The sequence below is a fragment of the Ornithorhynchus anatinus genome, chromosome 2 (assembly GCF_004115215.2).
Source record: "Ornithorhynchus anatinus isolate Pmale09 chromosome 2, mOrnAna1.pri.v4, whole genome shotgun sequence".
In the NCBI taxonomy this organism is placed as follows: Eukaryota; Metazoa; Chordata; class Mammalia; order Monotremata; family Ornithorhynchidae; genus Ornithorhynchus; species Ornithorhynchus anatinus.
In genome coordinates, this window is record NC_041729.1 from 67,301,882 (window position 1) to 67,315,148 (window position 13,267).

Sequence of the window (13,267 nt, forward strand, 5' to 3'; positions counted from 1 at the left end):
TCTGTGCCTCAGTTCCCTTATTTGTAAAATGAGGATTGAGACTGTAAACCTTATGTAGAATAGGAACTGTATCCAACCTGACTGTTTTGTAGCTACCCCAGTGCTTAGAACAGTGCCTGACACATAGTTAGTGCTTAACAAATACCATTATCATTATTATAAGCGCTCACTAAACATGATTGATTTTTTTGCTCAATTGAATACATCGATGCTCAAGGTATTTTTCCTAAAATAAACTCTACTTGGTTTAGTGCTCTTTCTCATCACTTTCTATTTTCGGTAATTCAGATGAGTGAATTAATTAGTGAAATGTCTAAATTTTATACTCTTTAAGCATGTAACTACAGTTACTATACCTGACTCGTACCTCTTCTGATCTTTTTCGTTTCATCTGCCCCTTTAAATTGTATTATCAGGAAATGTTTACCCAATCTCCTGAGTCCCTTAGTTCCTTTGCACTGCCTTTATTCAGGAGCAGTTCTTTGGGTTTTTTTTGTTTTTTTTTTTTGGTAATGGTATTTGAGTGCTAACTCTGTGCCAGTCACTGTACTAATCGCTGGGGTACTGACAAGATCATCAGTTGGACACAATCCATGCCCCTTGTGGTGCTCAAAGTCTTAAATCCCCATTTTTCAGATGAGGTAATTGGGGCGCAGAGAAGTTAAGTGACTCGAGCAAGGTCACCCAGCTGACAAGTAGCAGAGCCGGGATTAGCAGTAGAAACGATAAAGAGCAGAAGCATAGGGGCACATGCTGTGTTCACATCATAGGTAATTCCAGAGCAGAATAGACTGAAGTACGAAGTTTTACCCTATGTTTATATATCCGTTCATTACTCATGACTCATACTTATTTCTCTCCCCACCTTCAAACCTTACTGAAGGCATATCTCCTCCAAGAGGCCTTGTCTGACGAAGCCCTCCTTTCCTCTTCTCCCACTCGGTTCTGAGTTGCCCTGATTTGCTCCCTTTATTCATCTCCCCTCCAAGCTCCACAGCACTTATATATGTATCTGTCATTTATTTTTATATGTTAATGTTTGTCTATCCCTCTAAACTGTAAGCTCGCTGTAGGCAGGGAATATGTCTGTTTATTCTTATACTCTACTCTCCCAAGCACTTAGTAGAGTACTCTGCACCCAGTAAGTGCTCAAAAAATATGATTGAATGAATGAATGAACCCATGAGAGTAGCCCCTGAAAAAAACACACATAAAATAACTAAGTAGAGCAAAAAAACAAAAACCAAAGCAAAACCCAAGATTTCCTTTATTGAGGGTTTAGCAGATTTGGCTTTTTCTAATCAGTCAGTCAGTGCTCCCACAGCTTCAGCTATCATCTCTGCGCAGATGACCCCCCAAATGTACATGTCCTCCCCCGTTCTCTCCCCCTCCCTCCAGGCTCATTTCTCCTCCTGCCTCCAGGACATCTCCACCTGGATGTCTGCCGGCCACCTAAAACTCAACATCCCTACACCCTCTGCTGTTCCCCCTTCCCTTCCCCTCAGCACTGTGCTCATTTGTATATATTATTACCCTATTTATTTTGTTAATGAAGTGTACATCTCCTTGATTCTATTTATCTTGATGTCTTGTTTTTGTTTTGTTCTGTTTTGCTTTGCTGTCTATCTCCCCCGTTTAGACTGTGAGCCTGTCACTGGGCAGGGCTTGTCTCTATCTGTTCCCGAGATGTACATTCCAAGCGCTTAGTACAGTGCTCTGCACATAGTAAGTGCTCAATAAATACTGTTGAATGAATGTGAATGAATCAGCCATTATTTATTGAGTAATTACTGTGTCCAAAGCACTGTACTAAGTGCTTGGGAGAGTACAGCATTGCAGATTTGGTAGACCTTTCCTCAACCACAAGGAACTTACAGTCTAGACGGGGAGACAGGCGTGTAAATAAATTACCGTTATGTCCATAAATTATATGGAGATGAGGGTGGAGTGAATAGAGGCTGCAAAGCCAAGTGATGCAGAAGGGAGAGGGAGAAGGAGAAAGGAGGGATTAATCAGGGAAAGCCTCTTGGAGATAATATGATTTTAGTACAGGTTTATGTTTATTAAATCAGAAGGGACTTGCCTTTTTGGCAGTTAGGGAAATGACCTCAACAGTAACATCAGTGCCATGCTCTGCACAGGTCAGCATTCAGTAAATAGCAATGATTGGATTGATGGGTTATTCCTCCTGCAGTGGGAGAGATGTATAAAGAATTATACTATACTTCAGTATTTGGTCAATAATTAGCAGAGCCTTAAATTCCACCCAAAAGTGTCATGGCCTAGAGGAAAGAGCACAGGCCTGGGTGACCGAGTGAGCTCATCTTCCTGTGAGCTCGCTTTGGGCGTCTATTTATTGCTGTATTGTACTCTCCCAAGTGCTTAGTATAGGGCTCTGCATGCAGTAAGCACTCAATAAATACAATTGAATGAATGAATGAATGACCTAGCTTCTAACCCTGTCTTTACCACATATCTGCTGTGTGACTTTGGGCAAAATGGGGATTAAAACTGTGAGCCCCATGTGGGTCCCTCCTCAAGATCGCACCTGGAGAGTTTCCAGTACTCTACCAGTCTTGATTATGAGAGGGAGAGTCAAGCAGAGAAATAGCCATTCTATTCCTAGCTTGGGCAGTGGCTAGCGACTGGAAGGCAATCTGCTACAAGTCAAAACTCCCCTGTGCTGGGCAGCAGCCGCATGGGAAAGAGTCGAGGGCAGAGACCTGAGTTTACTGCGCAGAAGGAGGCAACGGTAAACCACTTCCATATTTTTTACAAGAAAACTGTATGGATACACTACTGAAACAATTGCAAATGGAGACAGGGCATTCTGGGAGAGATGTGTCCATGGCGTTGCAATGGGTCGGAGATAACTTGACAGCATAAGGCCAAAAAAAAAAAACCCCATGTGGGACAGGGACTGTCCAACCTGATTAGCTTGTATCTGCCCCAGCATTTAGAACAGTGCTTTGTAAGCATTTAGCAAATACCATCATTATTATTATTATTAGCATCTCTAAGCCTCAGTTTCCTCAACTGTAAAATGGGAATTCAATTCTATTCCCTTCTACTTAGTCAGATTAACTTGTATAGATTGTAAATTCATTGTGGGCAGGGAACGTATCTCTTATACCGTTGTGTAGTACTCTCCCAAGCACACATTAAGCGTGCAAAAAATACGATAGATTGATTTACCCCAGTGCTTAGAACAGTGTTTGATGCATAGTAAGCATTTAACGAATGCCATAGTGATAATAATACCTCACAGATCCAGAAGCACTATGCCAATCTCTAAGTATTATTTACTGATGTCGGGAGATGACAATGATGAAGATAGTGGTGAGGAATTGGTAACGTATTTACCTTAAAAAATGAAAATGGTTACATTGTTGCTCTGGCGTAGCCTTGCCTTTCATGAATTGAGGCCACTTAAATCATCTCCAACCTGAAATCAGAAATGCCCGGGGCCTTGGAGCTTTTAGCATGTTTAACTTTGGACAGCATCTGCATGATTCCTTCTCTTAAGTTGGGAGTCTTCAGGCAGGGTTGCCATTGCTAAGTCCTTGAAAGTTGACTCTGATGGACTTTGATGTCTTCTTTTAAGCTTATTAACCCTTGGAAACTAAGATTGCTGTACAACTTCTTGGTTCTAAATGGAAAAATTTATATCCCCTCTCGACCTTCCAGCAATGGCAGAAAGTGATTTTATAAGACATTAGCATAATGGAACCTTTTCAATAAAATGATAAATTGAGCCCATTTCAGAAAACAGAACACACAGTCAGTAATTTATTGCCATCAGTGCTACCATGGGGACCCTCATTCATATCATATGCTTTTAACTCTGATGAGAATGGTGCTATTTCCCCACATCTTGTGTGCCTGAGAGAAATGTGCTTTCTAATGGAGCCAGAAGCACTTTGAGAAATGCTCATCTTTACGTGACATAGTTTTCTCTCACGACTATGTCTAATCACTTGATTGTTTTTCAGACAGTTTCACAATAATCAAAGCTGATAATATCTACCAGGTCCTTGTGTCTTGGGAGGATGAGAAAACTGCTGCCTGGTTGTTGTTTGGTTTTTTTTTTAATAGGTGAATATATGTAAAGAAAAAAAATGTAAGTACATAGGGGTTTTTTTTCTGCGTTTGCAAAACTTTTGTCTATGACCAGATTTGTTGTGGCATTGGTAGTTGCAGGTGTTCTTCAAAACAATTGTGTTCACGAGTGATTTTATTTAGAGAAAAATGATAGACTTAAAATGAGGAAGCTCCTCTTTTATGTAACCCCATTAAATAGATCAAAAACCCTCTAAGACCCAAGTATCGAGCAAGCAAAAGCCTACAAGAACTTGTAAAGCCCAAAAGATGTTTAAAGTCCATTAGCACACTGGCTATGGCATTTCTCTGTGTAGTTCTGGTGCTATAGTTTTCTGCACCTAAAACATTGTATTTTCAGATACAAATTTTTAGTTTTTTTGACTTACAACATTGCGGTCTGTATGTCTCCCTTGATGTAATCAACCTATCTCCCGGTAATATTTACTAAAGGCTTATTCTGCACAAAACCCTGAACTCTGCACTTGGAAGAGTTCAATATTGGTTGACAGACATAATCCCTGGCCTCAAGGAGCTTACATTCATGCAGAGGAGACACCAGAAGCAGTGTAACCTAATGAATAAAGCACGGGCCTGGGAGTCAGAAGGATCTGGGTTCTAATCTTGGCTCCGCCATTTGTCTGGCGTGTGACCTTAGGCAAGTCACTTGCCTTCTCTGTGCTTCACTTACCTCATCTGTAAAATGGGAATCGAGACTGTGAGCTCTATATGGGATATGGACTGCGTACAACCTGATTGGCTTGTATCTACCCACGTGCTTAGTATAGTGCTTGGCACCTCATAAGCCTTTTAAATACCATTTAAAATACCATTTAAATAATACAAATACAAATACCATTTAAAATAATAGTCCACTAAAATACAGATAAAGAAAAGCATCAGAGATTAAAATAAGGTATGTAAGTTCTGTGTGGGCTAAGTACCTAAGTGCTTAGGGATGTGTATATGTAACTGTGTACATTTTTGTTTCTGAATTGTACTTTCCAAGCTCTTAGTACAGTGCTCTGCACACAGTAAACACTCAATAAATATGATTGATTGAATGAATGAGATGGCCAGCGCAATAAAAACAAAAATTGTATGCTGAGAAACATATAACATCATATATAATGTTGGTATTTAAGTGCTTACTATGTGCAGAGCACTGTTCTAAGCACTGGTAGATACAGGATAATCAGGTTGTCCCACATGAGGCTTACAGTCTTCACCTCCATTTTGCAGATGAGAGAACTGAGGCACAGAGAAGTTAAGTGACTTGCCCACAGTCACCCAGCTGACAAGTGGCAGAGGCGGGGATTCGAACCCGTGACCTCTGACTCCCAAGCCCGGGCTCTTTCCACTGAACCACGCTGCTTCACATATGTTATCCTGGCCCACAGGGTAATGTGATTGTGTCTTCTGAACACCTTTTTGCTCAATTCTTTCCCAAGTGTTCAGTACAGTGCTCTGCACACAGAAAGCGCTAAATCAATACGAATGATGGATGGATTCTCAGGATATGGTGACTCCCCACAACTTCAATATCCCCAGAGCCTTTGCTTTCCCCTTCTGGCTGCTTCTGAATGTGGCTACTAAATCTGAGCCTTAGATCTGAGTGGCAGGGGCTGAAGTGGAAAGAACTCAGAACCTGAAAATTATACCCACCTGACATTAAGGATTCCAGGGTTAAATGTAAGCCTGACGGGGGGAAACAAGCTGTATAAATCAGTATAAAAAGCACTCAGTAAATACAATTAGTTGATTAAGTTTTAGGCATGTTCTCTTTCGATTATATTCTGCTGTCATTCTGGCAAGAGTAGCATTTATTGATTGCCCCCTGGTTGCAATTCCCTGTGCTAAGAATTTGGGAATATGAACAAGCAAGTGACAGGTTTCTTGCCCACACAGAGCTTACACTGTGGGAAGCAGTGTGGCTCAGTGGAAAGAGTACGGGCTTGGGAGTCAGAGGTCATGGGTTTGAATCCCAGCTCTGCCACTTGTTAGCTGTGTGACTGTGGGCAAGTCACTTAACTTCTCTGTGCCTCAGTTCCCTCATCTGTAAAATGGGGATGAAGACTGTGAGCCTCATGTGGGACAAACTGATTATCCTGTATCTACCAGCGCTTAGAACAGTGCTCTGCACATAGTAAGCACTTAACAAATACCAACATTATTATTATTATTACTACCCTCTACCAGGAGAAACAGACATAAGAGTATATATAAAGTAATAGTAATAATAATAACAACAGTGGTACTTGTTAAATGCTCATTACGTGCCAAGCACGGTTCTAGGTATTGGGATAGATACAAGATAATGAGATTGGATACAGTCCCTGCCCCACATGGGGCTCACAGTCTAAGTAGGAGGGAGTACTCCCCATTTTACAGATGAGGGAACTGAGGCCCAGAGAAGTTGAGTGACTTGACCAAGGTCACACATCAGTCAAGCGGTGGAGCCAGGATTAAAATCCAGGTCCTCTGACACTCAGGACTATGATCTTTCTAGGCCACGCTGCTTCCCAAATCAAGAGATCTAACAAATACCTATTGACACTTAAAGCAAATGATTATTTTTTTCTTAAAATCTAGCTTTAGAGAAGTTAGTTACAGAAACATTACCTACATTGGAAAAATAACACTGTCAAGTATTTTATAAAGCATATTTGTGCTTTTGGCATTGCTTTGATTTCAAACTCTGATAAACTCATCACTGAAAATATTCAAGAATCTCTTGCAGTAATGCATGCTCATTTTTGTCATGCTCATGCGATAGAATAGTCTTAAAAACTGTAACATCTAAAAATTAATTTAACTTATACCTGTTTATTTTTTGGTGGCTTTTTAGTAGTTAGAGGAGAGGAAAAAAACCAGCTGTCTTAGCAATACATCAGTCTGTAATATAATTAAAGTGCTATATTACCTGGAGGGTTAAGAACATTTCAGGAACAAAGAGGGCACCTTGTCATAACTAATCTCTACCTGTTCAATTCTTTGTCTGCCGAGGAATTGATTTAATTTGCTTATTGCTTATAAACCCACTAGACATTTGCTTTATTTGTCAGCTCACCGTATATTTTGTTGCTTTCTGCATAAAGTATAGCCCTTTTCCTGCATCTCCCTTTCGTTTTTAATATGAAAGTGGTAAAGGGGAGGAGGTAGCCTTGTACTTGCCCCTCATTACCACTTTCTTATAAGGTGGCTTTCTTTTTTTTATGGTATTGGTTAAGTCCTAAGCACCAGGGTAGATACAAGATAATCAGGTTGGTCATGGTCCATGTCCCACGTGGGACTCACGGTCTTAATCCTCATTTCACAGATGAAGTAAAGAAAAGTTGAGACGCTTGTCCATGTCACACAGCAAACAAGTGACAGAGCTGGGACTAGAACCCAGGTCCTTCCGACTTTCCTTTGAAGCCCACACGATCTGCCTCTACTACCCACTCCAATTACTCGTCGCCTTTGTGTACCACCACCACAGCCCCCTGCCCCAGGTCCCACCTCCATGTTTTTGAAACATTTTGGCACCTTCTCTTTCTTCATCCCTACACTGATTCTGGGGGATGTTAACATCCACGGGAATATTCCTGACACCCTTTCCACTGGCTGTTTCTTCCCACTCCTCAGCTCTACCAGCCTCCTGCTTCGTGTCCCCTCATCCACTGGCCAAATTGGCCACAGGCTCAGTCTCTTCAGTTTTCTCGCTGTACAACCTGTAGCCTTGCCAATTCTGGAATTCCACTCTCTGATCACAACCTCACAACGTGCCCTTTCTCCCACACTCCCCTTCGCCACATATTTGTTGTCTCCCCACCGAGATCACCGATCTTTTGCTTTCCCCATCCAATTTTCTAGTCATCACACTCCATCTGGTCTCCATACCATACCATGAGCCAGTCACTGTACTAAGTACTGGGATAGATAATAATTTTGGTATGTGTTAAAGCACTTACTATGTACCAAGCGCTGTTCTAAGCACTGGGGTAGATACAAGGTAATCAGGTTGGGCACAGTTCTTGTCTCACATGGGGCTCACAGTCTTAATCACCCATCATTGATGAGGGTCACTGAGGCACAGACAAGTGAAGTGACTTGCCCAAGGTCACACACCAGACATGTGGCAGAGTCAGGATTAGAACCCATGCCCTCTGCCTCCAAGGCCTGTGCTCTTTCCTCTAGGAAACGCTGTTCTTCTCTGCTATTTCAAATCTAGTTATTTCCCCTTTCTTGCACCTGTGGGGGTCATTTACCTGGGGAGGTCACATACAGTCAGTTTTTCCCGATGCCGGCTTTCATCACACATTTTAACTCAAACATTGTTAGAGAATTTGAGAACATTTTTCTTGCAGTGTGAACCTTCTGGTGCTGTGATGTCAGAAACCTTGCTTTGTGGACATGCGTGCAGTATCAGAATAGGAGAGTTTTCCCTAACATGGGCTTTTTTAAAAATGAAATCCCCTTGTTTCAGCACTAGTGATATTTATTGAGTCCCCAGTGTGCTGAATTAAGCCCTTCGAGAAACAAAACAGAATCTTAACACAAACCTTGCACTCTAACAAGAGAGACCAACATAAACTGTCTGTGGAATCAAAATAAATAATTTAATTTATAGTTAACTATGGAGATATACTCAAGGGATGAGGATAGATATAAAAAAATACTCAAGGGGCAGAGGCGACTATTGATTTGATATGATTTGGGAATTGGGAATTAATCACCACAAATGTGCTGGAAAAATTCTGGCATGGAGGAAAAGCATAAGCAAGGGTTCCAGGTAGGGCAAGAGAAGAGGATTTTATACTTAGGTGAGTGTAGAGGGGCAAAGAATGTCTACCTGGAAGAAATGGGTGAAGGGACAGATGATATTTAAGGTGGTGGTAGCTGTGGAAAAGTCTCATTGCTCTTGGAAAGGAGGTTTTTTTTTTAATGCTGAGGGATGGCTTTTATTCATAATAATAATTACTGGTGTTCATTGAGGGCTTACTGTCTTTGGAGCACTGTACTAAGGTCTTAGGAGAGTACAGTACAACTGAGTTGGTACACATGTTCCATGCTCCCAATGAGCTAAAGGACTAGAAATGATTATAATAGTATTCAAGCACTTACTATGTGCCCAATACTTTACCAAGAAGCTCTGGGATAGATATAAGATAATCAGGTCAGGCACAATCTCTGTCCCGTGTTGAGCTCTGAGTGACTGTCACTGGACATTTTTAAATGCTGGAAGACCCTTCTGGAAGCCGTTATGGTTGCTGCTGTGAATTGTGGACTGAAGAAGGGAGAGGCTGGAGGCTGGGAGGCCAATGAGTAGGTAATCTAACTCTAACAGTAATCTCTCTATAATGTTGACAAGTGCTTGAACCAGAGGGATGGTGGTTTTGGTTGGAGAAGAAGGGATGGATTTTGCGAGTGTGTAGGAAAACGAATCAACTAATTACCAGTTGATGGAACATGAGCCCAGAAAGACAGAGGAGAGCTGAGATTGTCACCAGTTTTAAGGAGTCAGAGACAAGGAGGTTGGTGTGTTAGTGATGGAACTGAGAAAATGCAGAAGAGAAAATATAGAGCAGTAGATGTAAAATTCAGTTGGGGATGGATTGATCCAAACCGAAGGTGCCAGGCGGCTGTCTCTATGGAGATGCCTGGGAAGAAAGAGGAGATGAGTGAAAGAACTGCAGGGAAGGTGTGTCCATTAGAACACTTTGATATTCACCCCACCCCAGCCCCACAGCCCTTATGAATGTAGCCATACTCTGTTTCCCTATGTGTAATTAATTCTGATGTTTGTCTCCCCCATTATAAGCTCTTTCAGGGCAGGGATTAGTTCTACTAACTCTACTGTATTGTACGACTAGCAGCATGGCTTAGTGGAAAGAGCATGGGCTGCGGAGTCAGAGGTCATGGGTTCTAATTCCGGCTCTGCCACTTATCAGCTGTGTGCCTTTGGGCAAGTCACATAACTTCTCTGTGCCTTAGTTACATCATTTGTAAAGTGGGGATTAAGACTGTGAGCCCCACGTGGGACAACCTGATTACTTTGTATCTACCCCAGTGCTTAGAATAGTGCTTGGCACAGACTAAGCACTTACCAAATACCATCATTATTATTATTACTCTACCAAGTGTTTAGTACAATGTTCTGTCAGCGTGGCTCAGTGGGAAGAGCCCCGGCTTGGGAGTCAGAGTTCATGGGTTCGAATCGCAGCTCTGCCACTTGTCAGCTGTGTGACTGTGGGCATGTCACTTAACTTCTCTGTGCCTCAGTTCCCTTAACTGTAAAATGGGGATTAACTGTGAGCCTCACATGGGACAACCTCATTACCCTGTATCTACCCCAGTGCTTAGAACAGTGCTCTGCACATAGTAAGCGCTTAACAAATACCAACACTAAACTACTGATTGAGTCAGTTAAGTCAAACGCATAGAGGTGATAGCTGAAACCATGTGCAAAGCTGAACTCCCAAGAGAGTATATCAGTCAGTGCTATTTACTAAGTGCTGCTCAATGCAGAGAACTGTACTAAGCATTGAGGAGCATACAATAGAGTTAGTAGATGTGACCCTTTCCTACATAGCTTAGTAGATAGAGCATGGGCCTGGGAATCCGAAGGACCTGGGTTCTAATTCCAACTCTGCCATTTGCTGCTATGTGACCTTGGTCAAGTCACTTCACTTCTCTGTGCCTCAGTTACCTCATCGGCAAAATAGGGGTGAAGACTGTGAGTCCCATGTCAGACAGGGACTGTCCAACCTGATTAGCCTGTATCTACCCCAGCACTTAGAACAGTGCTTGACATGTAGTAAGCCTTAAGAAATACGATTATTCAAAGAGCTTAGAATCTAGCTTACAGTGCTTGACACATAGTAAGCATTTAAGAAATACAGTTATTTTAGGACGTTACAAGAGCTTACAATGAGAGACTGACATTAAAATAAATTACAGTTTGGAGGCTGTATAAATGCATAAAGACTGAGAAGATTAGGAATGCATAACAGTCTTTCTGGACAGCCATTTATCGGAGAGAAGAGGAGGAGCTAATGAAAAAGATGAAACTGTTGGAAAAGTGGAAAGAAAATCAAGGGAATATTCTATCAGCCAAGATCTGATGATGTTACAAGGAGAAGTGGATGTTCCAAAGTGTCAGAGGAGGCCAGGACAAAGAAGATCAGGACAAAGTAGAGTAGATCTTTTGGCCTCAAGTGCTCTGATGCATTGAAATACACCTCACATAGCAAATCAACCCTTCTAAGCTTTAACTTCAAAGGAGCAGGGAAGACATGCAATTCGGGTCATTGGCCTCAAGATTATTAATCAATCAATCAATCTTATTAATTGAGCACTTAAAGTGAACAGAGCACAGTATTAACTACTTGGGAGAGTACAATATAACACTATCGCGGTCATTTTCCTTGCCCACATTGAGTAAAAAGTCTAGAGGGGCAGACAGACATAAATATGTATAAATAAATTATGGAAATGTACCTAAGTGCTGTGGGGCTTAAGGGAGTGGTGAATAAAGGGAGCAAATCAGAGTGAGGCAGAAGGGAGTGGGTGAAAAGGAGATGAGGGCTTAGTCAAAGAAGGCCTCATAGAGGAGATGTACCTTCACTAGAAGACACTGTTATCATTATCCTTATCACTGTTATGTTTGTTAAGCAGTTAGTATGTGTCAAACACTGTTTTAAGCACCAGGGTAGATCTAAGTTAATTGGTCAGATATTTTCTCCATCCCTTGGGACACTATCATTTCATTAACTCCCCCGATTAGACTGTAAGCACATCAGTGGGCAGGGATTGTCTCTATCTGTTGCCTAATTGTACATTCCAAGTGCTTACTAAAAGTGCTGTGCACATTGTAAGCACTCAGTAAATACTATTGAATGAATTAATTCATTCAGTCAGTCATATTTATTAACACTTACTGTGTGCAAAGCACTTTATTAAGTGCTCGGGAGAGTACCATACAACAACAGACACACACTCATTCTCAGTCTCTTTCATGGGCTCTTCCTCTGCCTCCCACGCCATACTCGTGGGGGCACCTCAAGGTTCAGTGCTGGGTCCCCTTCTATTCTCCATCTACATCCACTCCCTTGGAAAACTCATTCATACCCGTGGCTTCAACTACCATCTCTATGCAGAAGACAACCAAATCCATCTCCAGCCTTGATCTTTCTTGTTCTGGGCAGTCTCTTATTTCCTCCCATCTCTAGCATATCTCTTCTTGGATGTTCTGCCGTCACCTCAAACTTATCATGTCCAAAACAGAACTCCCAACCTTCCTACCCAAACCATGACCTCGCCTTGACTTTCCCATCACTATAGACAGCACCACCACTCTGTTTCACAAGCCCGTAACCTCAGCATTAAAAACTCATTCAAACCATATACTCAGTCTGTCACCAAATCCTGTCGGTTCAACTTCACAAAATTGCTAAAATCCTCTCTTTCTTCTCCATCCAAACTTCTACCGTGTCAAACCAAACCTTATCCTATCCCACCCTGATTACTCTATCAGGCTCCTTGGTGACCTCCCTGCCTCCTGTCTCTCCCTACTCCAATCTATACTCCACTCTGCTGCTCTGATAAGTTTTCTACAAAACCATTCAGACCATGTTTCCCCACTCCTCAAGAGCATCCGGTAGTTGCCCATCCACCTCTGCATCAAACAGAATCTCCTTACCATAGGTCGTAAAGCACTCAGTCGCCTTGCCCCCCCCCCCTTACCTACCTAGCTTCCTTCTATAACCCAGATAGCACACTTTGCTCCTTTAATGCCAACTTACTGTACCTTGACTTCATCTATCTCACTGTCAACCCCTTGCCCATGTTCTACCTCTGGCCTGCAATTTCCTCCCTTTGTCATACCAAACAAGCAATCACTCTCCCCACCTTCAAAGCCTTATTAAAAGCACATCTCTCCAAGAGGCCTTTCCTGATTTAAGCCCTCATTTCCTTTTCTCCCACTCTATTCTGTGTCACCTTGGATTGCCACTGTTATTCATTTAATCATATTTATTGAGCACTTACTGCATGCAGAGGGCTGACTTAAGCGCTTGCTATTCACTCCTCTCAGCCCCACAGCACTTAACTACATATTCAAAATTTACTTGTTTATATTAACGTCAATCTCCCCCTCTAGACTGTAAGCTCATTATGGGCAGAGAAT

The 13,267-nt window shown here is 42.0% G+C and overlaps 1 protein-coding gene and 1 non-coding gene across 2 annotated transcripts in view; both read left to right on the forward strand.

Annotated features, from left to right (window-relative positions):
• The window catches only part of PRKN (parkin RBR E3 ubiquitin protein ligase), a 1,416,888-nt gene that overhangs the window by 485,744 nt on the left and 917,877 nt on the right, over positions 1-13,267 (forward strand). The window lies entirely within an intron of this gene.
• LOC114809674 lies at positions 2,530-2,668 on the forward strand. Its single transcript, XR_003757451.1, has one exon. It is a non-coding gene; the product is annotated as a small nucleolar RNA SNORA7 (small nucleolar RNA).